At 41.9% G+C, this 13,904-nt stretch overlaps 1 protein-coding gene across 3 annotated transcripts in view; it reads left to right on the top strand.

Moving 5' to 3' along the window:
* SV2C (synaptic vesicle glycoprotein 2C) overlaps positions 1–13,904 on the top strand; it is a 144,049-nt gene that overhangs the window by 35,114 nt on the left and 95,031 nt on the right. The window lies entirely within an intron of this gene.

Raw genomic sequence — 13,904 nt, 5'->3', positions numbered from 1 at the left:
TAAAGATCATAACTTAACAGATCAAAACCAATTATCTTAAACCAACATGCTTCATTCAGAGTGATGTGAGTTTCTTGTAGACAAATGACATCTGCTAGGACTTCCTTTGACAGAAAACCAATAAGTTCCTGCTTGGCAGCAAATAACCCTTCAACATTCAGCTGGAGGACCTTAACTAGAGGACCTATGACTAGAAAATCATCATCCGGAACCAGTTGGTTGATTGAGATTCGTAGTAATCCTCAAATTCGATCTGCTAGTTGGATCATCCATTTCTCCAGAATGCAGACAAGGTGCAGCTGTATACTTATGGGGGACGTGTTTTGACCGCCGATCCATTGCCCACCTCTGGAACCACTCGTAAGGGTGGGCACACTCTAGGCTGGATAAATACATTGAAAATGCAACTCCTCACCATCTTGGGTGAACAACTTTTCCTGTCAGGGTAGATAAGAACTCCCCTCTACTCCCCACCCCATCAGAAGCCGAGAAGAAGCCTCCTTCCTGGTTCACCCCTGAAAATTCCTAGACTGTACCAAATTCTAAAATATGTATAGAAAATTCTACTCAACCAAGAGACTGAGGGGTAAAAGTGTTGGTAAAACTCTATAACCATTCCCTGACTATCACTAAAGGTGCTGTAGTACAAAAGCACCCCCTCTCACCTTGCCATCCACACACATTCCTTTGGTTCTCAGATAACCTGCAACATAAGAAGCAGGAAGAAAGAAAACTTGATCAGAACTGGAGAAAAATGCAGACTGGTTCAGACACACCCATACACTACATACTGTAGTTTTGGGTTTGTTTGGAATTTCTTCAGTGTTATTGTACAACTCTTTTCCTACTGGGAAATGGTTACCAGTGAATTATCAAAGACCTCCATCAGCTACGACTCTGAAAAAACAGACTATTGTTGCAGTTTTACAGGGCAAATGCCTGAGAAACTGTATTGATACACAGAGCCAAGAGACACCAACAGATGTACTGTGTATTTTCTTTGAAGAATCTTTACATTCTTTAACAAATGGAAAATATTTATAGTATTAGTGTGTTGTAATGGGGTTTAAAATTCACATTCTTGTCTCTTTTGGTGTAATAATGATGATGTGCAACCTCTGAGACAGAGCTTTATTATCCCAAATCCTTCTCCCATTGGAGTCAGCAGCAAAATTCAATCTTACTCCATTGGGAGCTAGAGCAGGTCCTTAATTAATAAGATGGTTTTGCGCTGTGTAATGCAGAAGCATTAACAATTTTTTACGTTACCAAGTGTCTCCATACTTTTAAAACACAGGGTTTTGAAGCCCTAATTCACTTTCAAAAAATAAAACAATTTCTTTGATGTTTTTATTCTCTAGCTGTATAGAAGTACTAACATCAGGTCTTTCTCTTTTATCTACAAGGTCCACAGATCCATTAACCAACGGGCTCTCAATCTGCATGCGGGTATATAGGTAGAAACAGACCTGTTAGTCACTGATAGGGGAGGGTGACAAGCCTGCTAGGTTTTAGTTCTGCCTTCATAGCTGCCAGAAGTTTTACCTGATCTCCTGCTGCAGAGTAAAAACATTATTTAAAATAATAACAATTAATTAATTAATTGCTATAAATATGACCCCTTGGGGGGGGACATGACCAGGTTTCCAGGGGTCTGCCAAAATAAACCAGATATGGGCTGGTGTAGACTTGCCAGGGCCCAGGGCAGAAAGCCAAAGCCCGAGCCCCACCACCCAGGGCTGAAGCTGAAGCCCGAGCAACTTAGCTTTGTGGGACCCCCGTGGCATGGGGCCCTGGGCAATTGCCCTGCTTGCTACCCCGTAATGCTGGCCCTGGCTTTTAATAGACTTGTTATGCAGAAAAACAGTTGTGGTGGCACAGACTGGATGTGGAATTTTTATAGCTTGTTGGCGGGGGGGGGGGGGGGGCTCAGAAAGAAAAAGCTTGAGGGACCCCTGCTCTTTAGTTATGTTTCTGGTTCTCCCTCATGTTGGGAATTTAAGGTACATTTCTTCTCTGCTGCTGAGAAACCATTAGTAACTTAGAGAAGAATTTTTCTGAAAGTGAAAATACATTTTCATATTGCCCTGGAATGAATTACTTAAACGCCACAGTTTCCAAATGTAAGATCTTCATGTATCAGGCAACGTATCTACAGTTCTTTAGAGTCAAGGCTGAAATTACTTTTGTTCAAGCCTTTTTCTGTTGTAACCTGGAAAAACTTCTTGATCCTCTCTAGGTGCATTTTTTTCTGAAATTAGACTGCTTAATTTGAGCTTACTTTGTACTGTGATGGTGGCGAAATGCAAATGAATGAATGAATGACCATGGCTCTATATTCATTAAAATTATAAACAGAAAAAAGATAAAAGCCGAAAATCACTAGCTAAATAAAAACTTAAGTACAGTAGCACTTGTACAACAGATATTATAGAGACAGATTTTTTTTCCCACTCTTAGGCCACCATGTTTTAGTCCAACTGAAAAATAACATATTTGCTTAACAGTATTAGCTGTAAACTAACTTCTCTGAAATAAATTGTTCCAGTGATGCTAATGCCAGCCTTAGCTTTAGTAATCTAAAAGAGTAGGCAACATTGGTATTGAAAATATTTTGACATTATTTATTATGAAAGTACAGCTGCTCTTTTATTATGGTAATGAGAATGTAAAATGCACTTAAGTGCTAAAACTATGTCACAAAAAGTTAAAAATTCTGCATAACTAAGAGCTGCCATTAATTATGTATTTATTAGGGTAGTACTAGATCAGTGGCTCTCAATCGTTCCAGACTTACTGTACCCCTTTCAGGAGTCTGATTTGTCTTGCGTACCCTCAAGTTTCACCTTTTAAAACTACTTCAAAACTTAAGTTTCACTTAAAAACTACTTGCTTACAAAATCAGACATAAAAAGACAAAAGTGTCACAGCACGGTTACTGAAAAATTGCTTACTTTCTCATTTTTACCATATAATTATAAAATAAATGGATTGGTATATAAACATTGTAACTACATTTCAGAGTATAGTATATAGAGCAGTATAAACAAGTCATTGTCTGTATGAAATTTTAGTTTGTGCCGACTTCGCTAGTGCTTTTCATGTAGCCTGGTGTAAAACTAAGCAAATACCTAGATGAGTTGATGTACCCCCTGGAAGACCTCTGCGTACCCTCAGGGGTAGGCGTACCCCTGGTTGAAAACCACTGTACTAGAGGACAGGGCCCCAATGTGGCAGACACTGTACAAACATAAAACATTTGTACACACATTTGTATTTGGATTGAAAAATTGCTGTGCATCTTTTAAAACATTTTTATAATCCTAATTTCGTTAAGATTTGTGGCTAATAGACATTACTGTTAGAATTATTTTCACAATTTTCAAGTGCATGTGAAAGCAGGAAAAACCTGGATGTTTGTAAATATGTAACGTATTTAGCAGGATAAAAAAAAACCCTCAAAGTGACTGTGTAATTAAATATTAGCACTAGACAGTTTCAAATTGCCGACCTAAGGCTATAATTAATTCTCCTCCTCTACAGATGTCATAAAAGGGAATGCAGAAGAAGTAGATTAGATTAGAGAATGGTAATAGAGGAAAAAACTGATGTTCAGTACTGCTTTGGGATTTGCATATATTGTAAGTTAGATAGGAGCAATCATTTAGCGTGTAAGTGTATGAGACAAAATGAATACAGATGGGGACATGGCCAGATTTTCATTAGAGGGAAGCTGTTGCCCCTCTCTAAGGACCCAGTCCTCCAACACTTAGGCATATGCCTTACTTGACTAGTGAGAGGAGTCTCACTGACTTCAAGGATTGTTGGGGAGTGCCATATATCATCTTGAGGGGAAGAAGAATGAGGAAGGGAAGTTTTATTCCTTCCATCCATATCCCAAATTACCTGTCAGCAACTGACTTCCCTCACTTTGCCACATGAAAAAAGCCTTTTGCAGTGTTTGCATGAAAAAGTGTTTTGAGGAAGGAGGAAACTAGTTCACATATGGTTTGTGTCTGCAAGAGGGTGAGGTTGTGGCAAGAGGGTCAGACACTGAAGTTAGAGTTCTGACATCCTTCTCCCTCCATTTCAGATTCTTTGAATGCAGCTCATATGAGAAGGTGAGCAGTGCAATATGATGAGTACACCTGAAGATCTAGTATTCTGAATACACAGGGAAATGGGGAGTAGCAGGGGTTTTGAATGTGAAGTTCTTGTTCTACTATTTCTAGAGTAATTACAGTTATTCTTATATTTGTTCTTTCCTTAAAGGTGTAAAACCTTTCATTTGAATTAGATCATGTTCTGAGCAATTTAATTAGAAGCTATGTTTGTCTCAGGGAAACTGCTGTGTGGGTTATAATTCTCTCCACCATCTCTCTGATCAGCTAGACTAGCTACAGGCAAGAATCAAATATAGGAGTGAAAGATTATAATCTTTAAATTCTATGTACACTTTTAATCAGGGTTAAAACAAAGATAGATCTGGGTATTACTATTCATTATGCTAGACATGGCACTTAAATTCTTTGCTATTAATATTTATATTTCCATAATGGTAGCTTGCAAGAAGTCCCTTGTATGAATAAATACAACAATAAGTAAAGTATTGTGTATTTCTAGATAACAGCTAACTTTCTCTTATTTGGAACCATTTTAGGATTTTGTGTCTAGGATCTTATTTTCCAAAGTACAAATAATCTTATTTTAAAGAAAGGGGTCACTTTTTACTAAGAGGCTGTTTCTAATTTTTTGAAATACTTTCCTCACTCAGTCTAATGACCAAAACAATAAAAAAGGGGAAATTGGTGAAATCTGCACATGTTTAGGGGGAGCTGCCATACGCTGGGTATACTAAAGCAAATGCTAGTTTAGCAGGAGGACATAGAACCATTGATTAACTATATTATTCTACTGCATGCTAGTCCTACATTACTTTTATACCACTTAATGAAATGTGTATTTAGGCCCAGATTTTCAAAAGCGCTCAAAGCTCACTTAGGCACCAAAATAAGTGGTCAGATCTGGGTGCTGAAATCTTTGGAAAATCTGGCCGTAAGTGTCACAATGGGAGCTGCTGAGCGCCGAGCACTTTTGAACATCTAGCCCGGGGTGTCCAAAACGTGTGCGCATGATGTAGACACTCTCTAGACCAGTGGTTCTCAACTTGTAGTCTGCGGATGCCTGGGGCTCTACAGACTATGTCTAAGATTTCCAAAGGGGTCTGCACCTCCATTTGAAATTTTTTATGGGTCCGCAAATGAAAAAGGATTGAGAACCACTGGTCTAGACTAAATGTCCCTTTAGATGTCGATCATCAACTGAATTATTTCACAAAATGTGCTCACCACAGCCTCCATGTGGTGAGTCCTTGTCCGGGTTGTTGGAAGAAAGAGGGCTGGGTTGGGTTGGTATTTTTGTCCCCTTTAAGGGCACCCTTCCTACTATAACAGGTAGTAGAGGAGATGTGTGGGGGAAGGTTCACAGGGAAGTAGAAGAATGGAAGCAGCTGGGCCGGGGGCCCTTCCTGCTGACTGGAAGGGAGGAGGTATTTATATTCTACGCAGTTTGAGAATTCGGCAAACCAGGCCCTCTTTTACCTGGATTGGGCTGGCAACAAAAGCAGAAGACATGGGGGAAAGGGGGAGCCCAGAGCCTGAGCCAGAGGAAGAAGGGGAGTGGCTCACGGTAGGGGTAGGGGGACTGACCAGACTCCTCTTACTGCAGAGAAATGAGTGGGTGTCTCCTGGGGATCAGAGGACTGGCTGAGGCTCCCCATACCATAGAGGAGGGGGTGGGGGGGCCTATTTGGGGGGCAAGGTGGCTGCCTGGGTGTGGCAGCTAGTATGTAAGTCCTCAGGTGAGTGGAGCAGGATGGCTGGCTGTTCACAGAGCTGTGTGGCCCCTCTTACAGAGGAGTGGGGAGACAGGATGACTGGCTGGGTGTGGGAATGAGAATAGGGGAAGTACAGGGACATTCCCAGAGTTTGGAATGTCTTTCCTGGGTTTCCCCAAGTCTTAGAGTCCGGTCATTAAGGGGTGGGCAGGTAACACCCTGGGCACTCTCCAGGCTATGCAGGGGTGCAGGACTGGGATGCAGGCAGCATCCAGCGGAGCGTGGGTCTCCCCAGTAGACCCAATGTTACAGATCAAACACCTCTGATCCAACTCAAGGGGGGAATTTAGGGATAGGGGCCAAAAGAGGGGGGAGCATGTAGTATGGCGAGCACCTCCGCAGGTAACATAAACTGGGCAAACTAAGGCACAGGTCAGGGTGGCTGGGGCCAAGATCCCAGCCAATATTTAGGAACCAAAGCTCAAGGTGGCTGCAGTCAGCACTCCAAACGAAATTGGGGACCAGAATTGGGGAAACTGAGGCATAGATCAAGACTACAGCTGAAAAGGGGGACCCAAATTATGGGAAACTGAGGTATGGCTCAGGGTGGCGGTGGCCAAGACTCCAGACAAAACTGGGGGCTGAACTGAGGAAAACTTTGAGGCGTGGCTCAGGCATGGCTGCAACCAATAGTGCAGCTGAAACTGGGGGTCAAAATTGGGCAAACTGAGGCACAGCTTGGGATGGACTTGGCGAGGAAGCTAGCTGAGATGGGGGAATCAAGACGGGGGGGAAACTGAGGTGTAGCTTGGGATAGCTGCAGCCAAGATTTCAACAGAACTGGGGAATCAAACTAGGAGAAATGGGCACAGGTGGGGGTGGCTGCAGCCAAGATCTAGAGGATACTGATTAGGGAAACTAAGGCACAGCTCAATGTGGCAGCCAGTAGAATTTGGGGACCAAATTTGGGGAAACTGAGGTCAGTAGGACAGACTCTGAGGAGTGTCCAAGTCTCTGGCAGTAAGTTCAGGAGGAGGGTGTGACGGTCAGTGCCACCCATAAGGCTTTATGGTATGTGTATATATATAACATAACTATAATGCGTTGTATGCTACATATGCCATGTAACATATCTCTGTAAAGGTTATGATCTACTGAATCTATTAATCCTGTTTGTAGGCATGTATCATTTTTGTGTTCGATGTTATGAATATTGGCTGCATACTTGTTTGATTCTAAGTAGGCTGTAGTGAAGCAGTTGGTCAGCTTCCTGAGAAAAGACTATTCTCAGTAAGTGCCCAATCAAGAAACACTTAAGCCAACAATGAACTTGGAGACACCAATCCACATCTGGGCTTCCCCAGGAATGTTGCTTGGCTGGTAAGGAACTCAGTCATGCATGGACATGTGATTTGCCCAGGTGACTCCAAAACTCCATTTTGTAGCTGGACTTTGCATAGGAGAGAGGAGGGGGTCTCCACCCACAAGAGAAAGTCTATTTAAGCCTGTGGGAGACCCCTCCATTTTGTCTTCAGCTGGCTAAAGAGAGAGTCTCTCCACCCCCAGAGATACCTGAAAGAAACTGGAACAAAGGACAGTGACTGCAAGGGGTGTGAGGTCCCAGACTAAAAGGAGGATTAGTCTGTAAAAGGGAGCATTCTGGAACTGGTGAGGATTTTATCTGTATTCAGTTGGATTAGACATAGATTTGCGTGTTTTATTTTATTTTGCTTGGTAATTCACTTTGTTCTGTCTGTCACTACTTGGAACCACTTAAATCCTACTTTCTGTATTTAATAAAATCACTTTTTACTTATTAATTAACTCAGATTATGTATTAACACCTGGGGGGGGGCAAACAGCTGTGCATATCTCTCTATCAGTGTTATAGAGGGCGAACAATTTATGAGTTTACCCGGTATAAGCTTTATACAGGGTAAAACGGATTTATTTGGGTTTTAGACCCCATTGGGAATTGGTCATCTGAGTGTTAAAGACAAGAACACTTCTGTTAGCTGCTTTCAATTAAGTCTGCAGCTTTGGGGCAAGTAATTCAGACCCTGGGTCTGTGTTGGAGCAGACGGGTGTGTCTGGCTCAGCAAGACAGGGTGCTGGGGTCCCGAGCTGGCAGGGAAAGCAGGGGCAGAAGCAGTCTTGGCACATCAGTTGGCAGTTCTCAGGGGGGTTTCTGAGATTCAACCCGTCACAACAGCATTGTGTACTGGGCACACAAGCAGCACTTCTCAGCTAGGCCTAGGTGGTCAGGCAATCCTGAGCTGGCATGGAAACAGGGGCATGCTATGGGTCCAGCTGATGCCCCTTGTTCACACTCTGGCAGCCTGCGAGGAAACACTTGATACCATTATTGTTCACCTTGGTGAAAGGATTTGGGAAGATGTAAGGGGGTCAAATTGCTACTCAGAGCTACATGGGCTTTTGGGCAGATCCAGGAATTGTTCTGTGAGGTGACAATTATTTGGGCCTGACATGTTGCAGCACAGTGTGTGTGTGTGTGTGTGTGTGGCTGGGGGGGGGGGTGAAGACTTGATGGGTCAGTAAGTCCAGGGGGTCTGTGAATAGCTAGGTGGCTATATTCATATGTACCCAAGGGGAGTTGGTAATTCTCCATTGGGACCTCTTACTGGGCATCTGAGTTATTCAGGGAGGATGGGGTACGCCTATCTGCTGGGGGAATGGATATAATTATGTCTGATATTAACCTAGTGGGGGTAGGAGGAGACAGCCAGGCATCATTGCTGGTGTCGCCTTGTGGCAGATGTGGCAGGTATAGTTATGGAAGGGATACAGTTATCAGATAAAACAGTTTAGAAAGGATTTGAAGAAAATATCCCTGAAGGGAGCTGAGTAAGGGGGGAGTTGAGGCTCCTATGACTAGAACAGCGAGGAGCCAGTCCCCCTCCTTTTATAACCCTCTTAATCTCAGATGCGGGAAGGGCAGCGGGGTCCCAGCCATCCAATGGCTGGGACCAGGCTGTGGATTATATGGAAATGATTAAGGACAGGATGATGACCTTCACTGTACAATTTATTGTTGGGTATGCCCTGATATTTTAGGTGAATAATGTGGCAATCTAATTAAACCACATCCATTGCCTCCTCTCTCCTGTCTTTCTTCTGGCATGGCCGGGCAATAATTCTTTTAATCACTGCTTGCTTTTCATTGCCCTTCCAACGCAGACATTTCAATCCATGTTCTGGAGGAAAGAAGAGTCTGGGGAAAGGACCTTTGCAGATTATTTGTAGTATGTTTAGAAAAACAGTCCTTAATCCGAAGAGGAAAGACTCAAAGCATGTATTTTGTATCTGTTATGCATGTGTATAACAGGAAAATCCTTGGAGTGTGTTGCATTTCCAATATGCAAAAAAAAAAAAGAAAAGAAAAGTGAAGCAAATTGTTACTACTTTGAAAACAAAGACAGCAGATGAGCATGTTAATTTTAGCATGGGGTTTGTTTGATTTCTACTGCCACTGAGTTGTTTTCAAGGATTCTCTACCAGATAACTGAGTGTGCTTGGACTGCATAACACTTCATTGAGGAAATCATTATTCAGAGTGCAACACTTGTAGCCTTTGTATTTTAAAGCAATATTTATTTTCCTGAAAACAATTGTCATTAGAGGTCTCTGAGACCAGTGTCTAACTTAATATGCATGTCAGATAGCAACAGCACGCATGTTCTTTAAAGGCTTGATTCTTATCTCAGATCCATAAGTGCATAGCACCAAAAAATGGAACAAGCTGTGGTACCAGCTGCAGTGTGCTCAAATATGCAATTACCAGAATTCTGCTGTCTTCCACATGACATGTTAGGTCTTGAGGTGTACATTTATCTAAGGTGGTGGCCTGTGCTTTTAAAGTTCCTGTGAAAGGGAGCATGGGTTGTCCAAAAGAGGGGTGTTTTACACATTATTTTTTAGACATCTAAAATTCTATATGAAATGTATCAAGTGTGGTAAGTGATTTATAAAGTAAATAAAAGAGACATGCTCTGCCCTAAGCCATTTACACTGTTGTTATTGACATGAAGTGACAAACAAGAGCAATGAACTCTTGGATATATGTGGATTGGGGAAAAGGGAGGATGGAGGTTAAAATGATGTGGTTATCTGATTATGTTATATGATGATTCTGCTACATCAATTGTTCTGTAGAATTTTGTATCTTTGTTGCTTTCACTGCTTATTGTGGACATTGCAGAAAAAAAGTTAGTCTTGAGGAGTGATTTGAAAGAAGAGAGGAAGTGGACTTGGTTGTTTGGGGTTGGAAGTGTGTTCAGTGTAAAGGGGGCCACACAGAAGGAAGTGCAAAGAAGAGAAAGGAGGGGAAGACAGGAAGGTGCTTTGAAACTGGATATCATTGACAGAAATAGAAATGAAAGCTGACTAGGGAGGAGTTATGTAGGACTTTGAAGGCAATTATGAGATGGTAAAATAGGAACTAGGGAAGGGATTCAGAGGGGAATGACATGGGCTGAATGACAGCTGAGAAAGATGATTTTCGCAGCTGTATTTTGAATGCAGTTCAGGGAAGCAATGTGGGTAAGAGACAGACTAAAGCAGAGTTCCTGGCCAGGGTATGGACAATGGTTTTAGCTATTGAGACAAAGAGGAAGGTTTATATTTTTGGAATTGCAAGACTTGGAAACTGTGTGTCTGCATGAGGAGAAGAGGGATGAGTCCATCAAGAGATCCCAAGTTTGTGACCCTGAGTGATGGGGATCATGGTGGTATTAGCCATGGCAATAAAAAATGATAGTCAGAGGAGGGTTGGAGAAGAAGAATAAGCTCTGCTTAGGGCTGCCCTATTGTGCCTTTTTATGCACTACAAAGGAAGACTTATGTTTAATAAAGCACACACTATTTGCCTGAGAAGCAAAGGAAAAAAGACATTTCCAAAAAAAAACAACCATACACCCAATCCATCCTACCATCCTCAAGAATAAATCTGGGAAAAGAGGTGAATTGTGCACCATTGGCCTTCCAACACTTGAAATACTACAGCAACTAACCTCAACGAGCATGGAAAGATGTGGTCTCTGACAGCCTGGACTCAAATCATTTAGGGCTTCAAGTATAAAATTCAACCAATTGAGCTGCCCCCTGAAATGGATATAGTGACAAAGCAGTTGTCAAAATAGGTCTAATATGTTTCCTGCAGCTAATGCTATTAAGCAGGAAAACCATCACATTTTCCTCCATTTGTGATTTCCAAGTAAGCTTCAAGAGACGCCCATCTAAAGAGTAATGCAATAATTCCCTACATGCAAGAGAGAACTCAGGTAATTGTTCCAAATCATCCATGGAGATTTCTTAGAGACCAGAAATACTTGAGCCATACCATCTACCCCCACTATGAACTGTGTATATGCTAGTTAAGAAAACCCCATCTTTACAGTATAAAAAGATGCTAACAGATGTAATAAAATCACTGGATGTGGACTCCTTGCCCATCACTAGGAAATCATCAGCCAGGGAGAGCAGTGCAGGCTCTAAGCCATTCCTCGGCCAAACTCTAAATCGAAAAGGATCAAGGAAATCTGACGACACTAAAAGATTCCAGAATTAACTCCCTTGCCACATTCTCAATCTTCCCCCAAAAAGGAAGGTTAGAGGCACACTGGTAATTAGCAAGATTACCAGCATCGAGAGAGATATTGAGAAGGCACCTAACTGCTGCTTTTTTGAGGGAAGCTGGCACTCTGCCTTCATACTGGGAGGGTTACCAATCTCAGGGGTGAACAGCAATGGACCTGTCATATGTACACAGGCCTTTTGGCACTCATGGAGAAGACCCTCTTGGGCCAGAAACATCCTGTCCCTGTTTTATATTTGGCAAAAACCTAAGTAGCTATAGAAAAGCTGGAGCATTGGTACAGGACACCATTAATGATTAAGGGGTTGCGGCTACTTTTCTCCTTCCCAACTTGTCTAGCCTGAGGAAGGGTCAATGTTCTTTTTGACCCAGATAACTGGAGCATATGAAACTCATTATCCTGATGAGGGAATAAGAAAGGCTGGTTCCTTTTCCATAAAACTGAGAGACAGGAACAGCTCCACAAGAGCAGTCTGCTCAGGAGGATACAGGCCAAATGTTTCTATTTAAATGGTGCATTAATCTGGGTACGATGTGTACATGGAAGAAGTGCGGCTCTCAGACTGGAGAAGTGAATGTTTTTTGTTTGCGTCACTGAGAATGAATAAATACAAATCCTGGAAATGGAGGCTATGTTTATGTTTAAAAAAATGTACTGGGGCCTGTTTGTTCCATGGTGACAAGTCTTGAATATTTCACATGATCCATGATCATTTATATACTTGTTTCTGAACCGCAATAGGTGGCTTATCTTTCATAAGTGAAAAATATCACATGCATATTCTGGAATAGACAATGCAACCCTCTTAAATGTATACTTCAGGGAGTTCTCAGCCTACTTGTGATTTTTCAGTTCTTACAGCTAACTCAGAGTTCTAAATGCAAAATCAACCCTCAGAGAGATCATCAGACATTAGCTACTCTGTAGAGGATATTGGGTTTACAAACAATGAATGGATAATGCTTATCCTGATATTTTTATTTTACTGTTCATTATCCAATTCAAAGAGGGGGAGCAGGACTTTCTAACTAATAACCTGCTTCCAGCTATTCTCCTTTTAAGCTCCTGTTCTGTATAGGACATGTAATAGGGCAGCAGCCATTAGATGGGTGATGTCCAACCAGGAATTTTGGTAAGCATGTGGGAGGTGGAGAGAAGGAACAGCAGATAGGTTAAAACAAGCAGCAAAAACAAAATAAAAATCTGATTTGACCTGGGCAGAGCTCAGGGAAAGTCACTGCCTTTACCAGTCAGATTTACTTTGTTGGATAGCACTCTCTGAGACTGCAAACTAAGATTTATAATTGTACTATGATTTCGCACAAACTGTTCTGACTTTTGAGTTATGTTGCACTAAGCTGTTAAGTTTCTAACAGTCAAACTCAAGACCTTTTTAATCAGTGAAACAGGATAATGTACGTATCTTGCATGAAATGGTAATGTCAATATTGAGATAGTTTTGCTAAACGTGTGTGACTGAAATGTCATTTGTCTGATCCACATTTGTGAAATAATGGGCACTGTAAGGTCACATTTGGCCAAAAATGTGTATATAGTATGTGTGTGTATTTTACAAAACCTGAGACTAATAAGTGTTGATATGAAATGTAACAAACAAACTAAAATAAAATACCCTTGCAGCATTGTCCTAGTGCATTAGAACCTGAAAATGAAATTGACTAGAAACGAAGTAGGCTATTGTCCAAGTAGAGAGAAGTGTCCAAGTAGAGAGAAGTGCAAGGAGTAAAAAAACCAACCTAGATTTCTGAAAGCTATTTACATTAACTTGTCAATTTTTATACTCTAAGATGATGACAGAAATGTAGATAAAGATTTTTTTAAATATGATTTTTATCCTGACAGTTCTCCTTTTCTTTAGTTTGAAGTGAATTTACTGGCGAGTTTGAAGGCTCCAATTTTTTTATCAATATCATGCACTTAATTGTAAATTTAATACAGCATCACTTTATTATAATATCCACAAAGAATTTTTCACTGTGTTCTTTTAATGTGCTTGGCCATGTTTAAAAAGTTCGTTTAAAGCAGTGTTGTTCAAGTGTTGTCTTTTGTTCAGGACAGTACTATTTGAGGAAAGCACAGACCAGGAGGGCCGAACTTCCTGACCCTCTGAGCCGCATACAATAATCTTTAGACGTTCAAGAGCTGCAAGATGCACACAACCTGCCCCTTGGGGCGATGCCTGCCAGGGTGTGGAGCTTTTGCCCCGATGACCCCCACTGGGCTAAAGCCCTTAAACTCACCTCCCTGCAGGGCAGAAGCCTCTCATCCCATCACCCTGCCGCAGGGCAGAAACCCCTCATCCCACAACACTGCCGCAGAGCAGAAGCCCCAAGCTCCCCCCTTCCCAGTCTTGTAGGCGGAGAATGGAGGGGGGATGCATAGGGGGCTCTGGGAGCCGCATTTTAACTGTAAAAGAGCTGCATGCGGCTCAC

This window comes from Emys orbicularis, chromosome 6, assembly GCF_028017835.1.
Source record: "Emys orbicularis isolate rEmyOrb1 chromosome 6, rEmyOrb1.hap1, whole genome shotgun sequence".
In the NCBI taxonomy this organism is placed as follows: Eukaryota; Metazoa; Chordata; order Testudines; family Emydidae; genus Emys; species Emys orbicularis.
Note: the sequence above shows the minus strand (reverse complement) of the source record. Positions and strands in the feature narration are given on the sequence as shown.